The sequence below is a fragment of the Salvia miltiorrhiza genome, chromosome 2 (assembly GCF_028751815.1).
Source record: "Salvia miltiorrhiza cultivar Shanhuang (shh) chromosome 2, IMPLAD_Smil_shh, whole genome shotgun sequence".
NCBI classification, from domain to species: Eukaryota; Viridiplantae; Streptophyta; class Magnoliopsida; order Lamiales; family Lamiaceae; genus Salvia; species Salvia miltiorrhiza.
Genome location: NC_080388.1, coordinates 5,720,277 through 5,727,034, shown reverse-complemented (window position 1 = coordinate 5,727,034; position 6,758 = coordinate 5,720,277). Strand labels below are relative to the sequence as shown.

The 6,758-nt window shown below is 38.5% G+C and overlaps 1 non-coding gene across 1 annotated transcript; it reads left to right on the top strand.

Moving 5' to 3' along the window:
* Positions 1-6,169: 6,169 nt before the first annotated feature.
* On the top strand, positions 6,170-6,276 carry LOC131013821 (small nucleolar RNA R71). Its single transcript, XR_009097899.1, has one exon. It is a non-coding gene; the product is annotated as a small nucleolar RNA R71 (small nucleolar RNA).
* The last annotated feature ends 482 nt before the right edge of the window (positions 6,277-6,758 follow it).

Genomic DNA, 6,758 nt, shown 5'->3' with positions numbered 1-6,758 from the left:
TTCTACTACGCCGATCTGTGACAGTTCAACATTAAGAAAAAAAACATAGTCGGTCTAAATTTAGTTTTGATTATTTGTACATTAAATTAAAGATTTTGTCATAATATCTACATATAGATATAGATTATCAAAAAATATTGGAGTATTAAATTGAATAAGTATTGTATATTAATAGTTAAATCATAAACAAAGAGTATCACATATTTTATTTTTAATATATATAAATGTAAAAGTAGAATTAAATTTAATTGAGAAAAGATAATAGCGAATATGTTTATATAAATAAAATACAAACACAACTATAAAAAATAAACTTAAACCAAATAAAATATTTTAATTTTTTTTTCATAACTTATTCGTTTTATCAATATTTTTTGTGATATTTATACATATTTAACTTTTTTTCACGAACTTAAATTTAACATGCATATTGAATATTTGTTTTTCATGAATGAAATTTGTCGATATGCTTAGAAAAAAAAAGAAAAAAAATCATAATACTACGTAGACATTTGTTGATAATTTTATTGACACATATTCGTAAAATTTTAAGCGATCTTTTATATAACCATAATTTATTATTTCCAAGTATATTTTTATATATTTTATATTAGTATATGCAAATTTGCGAGTAATAATATTTTCAAATTAATGCATACAACAATTGAAAATGTAAACATTAATTATAACTTCATTGTGTTTTTTAGAAGCATTAATTATACTTCTTCAATCATTATATATATATATATATATATATTTCAAATTATACATTCAATTCAAAAAACTTCAATTACTAATATTATATAAAAATAAATATTATACCTAAATTTAATTATTAATAAATAAAAAGTATTAAATCTATTACTATATATTAGTAAATCTATTAAATCTTCTTCCTCTTCTCCACTCTTCACACACGCTGTCACAAGGTTTTCTTTCGAGCCTGAATTTTTCGCCTTGTGCGGCGCCGTTCACGCACAAACGACCAGCCACTCTCCCTCACCAACACTCGTGTATAGTTTAGGTGAGTATTCGTGTACTCGTGCAAGCCAACAAGATCACAGAACGCACACATAAAGCACACACAATCATACGGGATAACTCACTCCCAACCTTCGTATTACTCACAACTTCGTACAAAGGAATCAAGGCTACACACACGAATCTCTATCTCAGATCCGTTCCCAAAATTGCCTATCTATGTGATGGACAATCCCCCATCACTAGGATAACCGTCGGGTCGGCCAATCAAGTGCATCCACGTCGTGGGTAGTTTTCCCCAGCCAAAACTACCCACTAACTCCAGCCTTCAGCCCACAAACCGTCTCATAACCGTAGGGACAATGATCACTAAATTATTAGCAACAAATTACCGCAACTAACACGGTGCAATTGTAGCATAAATAACAAGTAACCGAGTATCGTATCCACAGGGACTATTATAACGAATTACTCTAAGTAATCCTAATTAAACTCTAGTAATATTCAGGCAAACGAAAGAAGGAAGGTTTAATTAACTTAAACTAAAATGCAAATAACAATAACTAAAAGATCGTAGGAAAAATCAAATATAAAAGACAACTGATCCTAGGGTAGTAAATTCATCCACTAAATCTATGCAATAAATCTATTAATCCTATGTACCAGTTTAATCCAGTTATGATGAGAGATCACTTAATTAATCAATTACTCTCGCTAGAGCAGCAACGATCGTAGATTAGTAAATTATCTATCTCCGTTAGGTCTCAAGAAAATCTACTAACTCCCAAAAGCTCCTAAGAATAGCTCCCTATGATCCACCTATCTCCGCTAGGTCTCAAGGTTAAAATCATATCATACATCCCTGAATCCGCTAAACAGTTATCTCCGCTAGGTCTCAAACCGAATAGCTAAACATGCAAACTATTGATCAGATAATTCACAAGAAATTAAGCACCAGGAATTATGAATCATAAACTGGAAGGCACAAAGGTATTAACAAATAAATCACATAAATCCAATCAACTATTTACAAACCCTAGAATCAGCTAAACGAAACTAGCCAGACATATTTAAATAAAACTTAAACATAATTAAAAAGAAAGCAATTGTAAAACTGAATTATATAAAAATCGAATAAAAACTGAAGTAGCGGCTTGAATCTTCAATCTTGATCCAAGCCTTAAAAACTAGAAAGCAATAAAATTCTAAAGCTAAAAACTAAGGTATGAATGCTAGGGTTCTTCGGGGGTCTTTCAATAGGTCAAAAGAGGACCTATTTATAGTTTTCAGATTTCCTTCGGATCAACATGGAAGTTGCCATGCAAAGTAGAATTCTAAAGGTAATAGAATCGTGTGAAATAAGGCAACTCTCCAGCTGGACGCGCTCTCCGGAACATACTCCCACTCTTGCCAACTTCGCAGCTCTCGCCAGAGGAACGGTTGTCTCTCGGGAAACGGGTCGCGCCAGAGAAATGACGATTTCTCTGCTATTCGCCAGAGGAATGGTATCGCCAGAGGAATGGGTGATTTCTCTGGTACTTCGTCAGCGGAATGGGTTACGCCAGAGAAATGGACCTCCGCTCTGGCATTCCTCCAGAGGAATGGTGACTCCTCTGGAATTGGGGACTTGACTTTTCTGGCAGCGAGGAAGGGAACCCTCTGGCATCGACTTCTCTGACTCCAGAGGAATGGTGATTTCTCTGCTCTGACTATCACCAGAGGAATGGCGACTCCTCTGGAGCCTTATGATTCCTCTGGCTTTTTGAGCGCTCTGGCGCCTTCGCTTCGCTGCTCTGGAGATTTCGATTCCTCTGCACTGGAGACGCCAAATTCATCCAAAATTCTCCAAAATTGCATTCTTTTATCTCGAAAGCCTAAATCTCATGCAAAACATAAAATACACCATAAACGCACCAATTTCCAGAAGATTATCTTAAAATATGCACATTCAAACCCTTAAAAATAGAGTAAATTAAGCATAAATCAACTCCCCCACACTTAGTCTTTTGCTTGTCCTCAAGCAAAATCTATATGAATCCTAGGAAGAGATTGATTTCAACAATGTAAATTTCCATCCAATCATTCACAAAGTCTATTCAAAACTTTACAATCAACACACATCTCTCGGTCATGCAAGTAACTCAAAGTTTAAGAAGCAACAAAAGATTAATGTAAGTAATTCGATCAGACCCAATTCTCCACTAGAAGTGAATTCCATAATGTGATCGCCTTTATAATCAATATCACCAATTTTCACACTTTGTGTGTTTTGAGATTTCGACAGTTGAGCCATAATTCATGAAATAAAACCATTTGGATGTAATCCAAAGTCTTTTCACGTGGTTTCCCATGCTCATAGTTAGACTAGAGGAGCAGAGACTCAGAGCTATCACGTTTTTAGAACAGGCCAGATGTTTCAGAGCTGGCAATTTTTAGAGTTGGCAATTCGTCCAACATTTTCACAGATAAGATACGATCGTAGAAAATCACAATGACAACACTCTTTCTAGCATCTACCGGACAAATCACGTTTTACTAACTTACAAAAGTGTTGCAACAAAACTCATAATTCTTTGCACAATCAAGAAACATATATTAAAAGTAAAATAAGAATAACCACCAAACAAACACAAACCCAAAATGTACATCGAAAATCATCTTCTCTTCCACAAATTCATAAAAATTAGCAAGATTCGAATCCAAAAACTAAGCATAGAAAAATCAATTTCCCCTAATTTTGAAAAATATAAAATATAAGCAACAAAACACCCCCCCACACTTAAAGCATGCCATGTCCTCAGGGCACAAAAGAAATAAGAAGAGTTTAGAAAACGTCCCTGATTATCGGCATTGAAAAACTGAAGCATCGTGAGAGGTGGTGAAAAGGTGGGTTTGTGGCCTTGGGCAGAGGGGAGATCACCAGAGGAATGGCGACTCCTCTGTTCTGACTAAAGTGGCCACGCTGGAACATGAATACCTCTAGAAATCTGGCAGAGAAACACCCGCCCCCAAACAAAACAAAGAAACAAAGAGAAGCAAAACGAAACAAAACGAAACTGAAAGAAAGAACAAACAAAACAAAAATGGTTGGGTTACCTCCCAACAAGTGCTTAATTTAACGTCTAGAGCTCGACGATACCTCATGGCTCATGGAGGTCGGAAACAACACTCTAACCATTGGAAAGCTTTTCGACTCTTGGGTGCCCTCTCCACCAAAACACTTCTCCTGGCTCGGACATCCTCCACAAGCATTGCCCCATTCTCATTCTTGTTCCGAAAAATCCGGAATTTCACTTTCTTCTTCTTGGGGGTATGGGTTTTCAATGACCCCCCATCATGCTCCAAAAATAAACTCATCTCAAAATTCAGAACTTCCTTTGGTTTTGGGGTCTTTTTCTTGGCTTCATTCTTGGGCAGCTCATTTTTCTCAACCTCTTCATCCTCCGAATTTGCTAGAAAACTATCAGCCAAATTAATCACTTCGTTCTGGGGGACTTCCTTTGGTGGAGGTTTCTTGAAAATCACAGTTTCCCCATAGGCTCCCAATGTCATCGTCCCCCTTTGCAAATCTAGCTTTGCTCCACACGTGGCAACGAAAGGTCTCCCTAACAGCAAAGGCATCTTTGGATCCTCCGGAATATCCAACACTACAAAGTCGACTGGGAAGAAAAAATTACTCACCTTCACAAGCACATCTTCTGCAACTCCTAGAGGTTTAGAGCAAGACTTATCAATAAGCTGAATTGTCTTGTTAGTTGGCTTCAAATCCCCCAGCTGCAACTTCCTATACACTTTGAGAGGCATGACATTGATGCTTGCTCCGGTGTCACACATCACTTTTTCAAATAATGACTTTCCAATCTTCACAGGAATATTGAAGCTGCCCGGATCTTCCCTCTTTGGAGCCAACTGATACTCCTTCACTGCCAGCATCTCTTCAAATTCATTGAATGCACTCTTATTTTCCATCACAGCCTTCACAATTTGCACCTCATTTGGCTTGTTTCTCAAGATCTCCATAGAAGGAATATTCACAGCCAACTTCTTAAATATCTCCAAAAATTTGGAACTTTGCTCATCTAATCTTGGCCTCGGAAATGAAAGAGGGAAAGGTGCTACAGGCTTGTACTCTGGCCTGGGAAACGTAGGAGTAGGAATAGGCTTCTTAACAGCAGAGGTATTCGATGATACCTTAGAAATAGGCGGCGAATCGCACACAATCGTCTCCAGGTCATCGTCCTCCATAATCTCTACATTTTTCTCCTCTCCATTCTTGCCGTCCCGCTGCTCTGCAGAGGAATAATGATTCCTCTGCTCTGTACGATCTCGCTGCTCTACAGAGGAATAGTGATTCCTCTGCTCTGTATGATCCCGCTGTTCTTCATCCTCAACTGAATTATCAACCACCCGGATGGAATGACATTGCTGATTTTACTGAGGTTGTTGATATTGGCTCTTCGGATTGAACTGAGTGTTACTAGGAAATTGGCCTGGCTTATTCTGCGCAGCTGCTTGGTTGGCCATCTGACCAACTTGAGTCTCCAACATCTGCACCTGCTTAGACAATGCTGAAAAATTTTGCTCCATGTTGGAAATTTTGGTCCCCATGTTTGCCGAGTTTGCCTCCATCCCGGTCACCTTCACCAACACTTGCTTCATCATCTCCTCTAGTGAATCCTTCTTCGGCTCATTGATGACTCCTCCACTAGACACAGAAAACCCAGGTGGAGGCTGCACAACATTGTTGGGATTTGAATAGGAAAAATTTAGATGATTCCTATTATTGGGATGATACGATGGATTTCCGCCCTGATGACCCTGATAGTTTGGTCTATTGAATTGGTACTGCTGCTGGACAAAATTAGCATCTTCACACTATGCTACATCGGATAAAATCGGCTGCTGAGGAATTTTAGCTAGCAATGCTTTTCTCTCCAACTCATACTGCTTTTGAAGAGCTTCATATTTCTCCTTAAAATTATCTCTCTCCTCATTCACAGCTGAAATTCTTCTCGTGGAACTTCTGTCATTCGGCCATTGATAACTATTGGAAGCCATCTCTTCTATCACACGATAAGCCTCCTTTGTATTTCTATGGAGAAGACATCCACCTGCAGTAGCATCCACCATACTTTTTGTCAGACCAGTCAAACCATTATAAAAGTGAATGATTTGCTGATCCTCTGTGAAACCATGTTGTGAACAGTTCCTGAGCAGCTCACGAAATCTTTCCCAGGCATCATGAATGGTCTCATCTCCTAGCTGGGAAAAGTGAGAAATCTCCGCAATGATTTTCTGAGCTTTAGAAGCAGGAAAGTATTTTGCTAAGAAAGCTCTACACAGATCCTCCCAACCAGTAATAGCTCATATGTCCAAACTCTTGAACCACTCCTTTGCTCTGTCTCTGAGAGAGAATCCAAACATCTTCATTCTGATGGCATCCGGTGGTACTCCATTCTGCTTAATAGTGTCGCAGATATCTAGAAACTGAGTGATGTGAACATGCGGATTTTCATCAGCCATTCCACTAAACTGTTCAGCTTGCACCATGTTTATCAATCCCGGCTTCAGCTCGAATGAGTTAGCCTGCACAGTTGGTCCCCAGCTGCCTCCATGAAATTGATCAACCCGAGGCTGATACATGTGATTCAGTGGTGGCTCTGGTGGAGGAGTTTGGTTGCGCTCTCTCTCTTCGTCTAGCTGCCTCTGAAGGTGTGTCACGGCTCGCACAAGAGTTTCAAGGTCCATGTTATTCTGTTGCTCTGCCATTGCTTGCT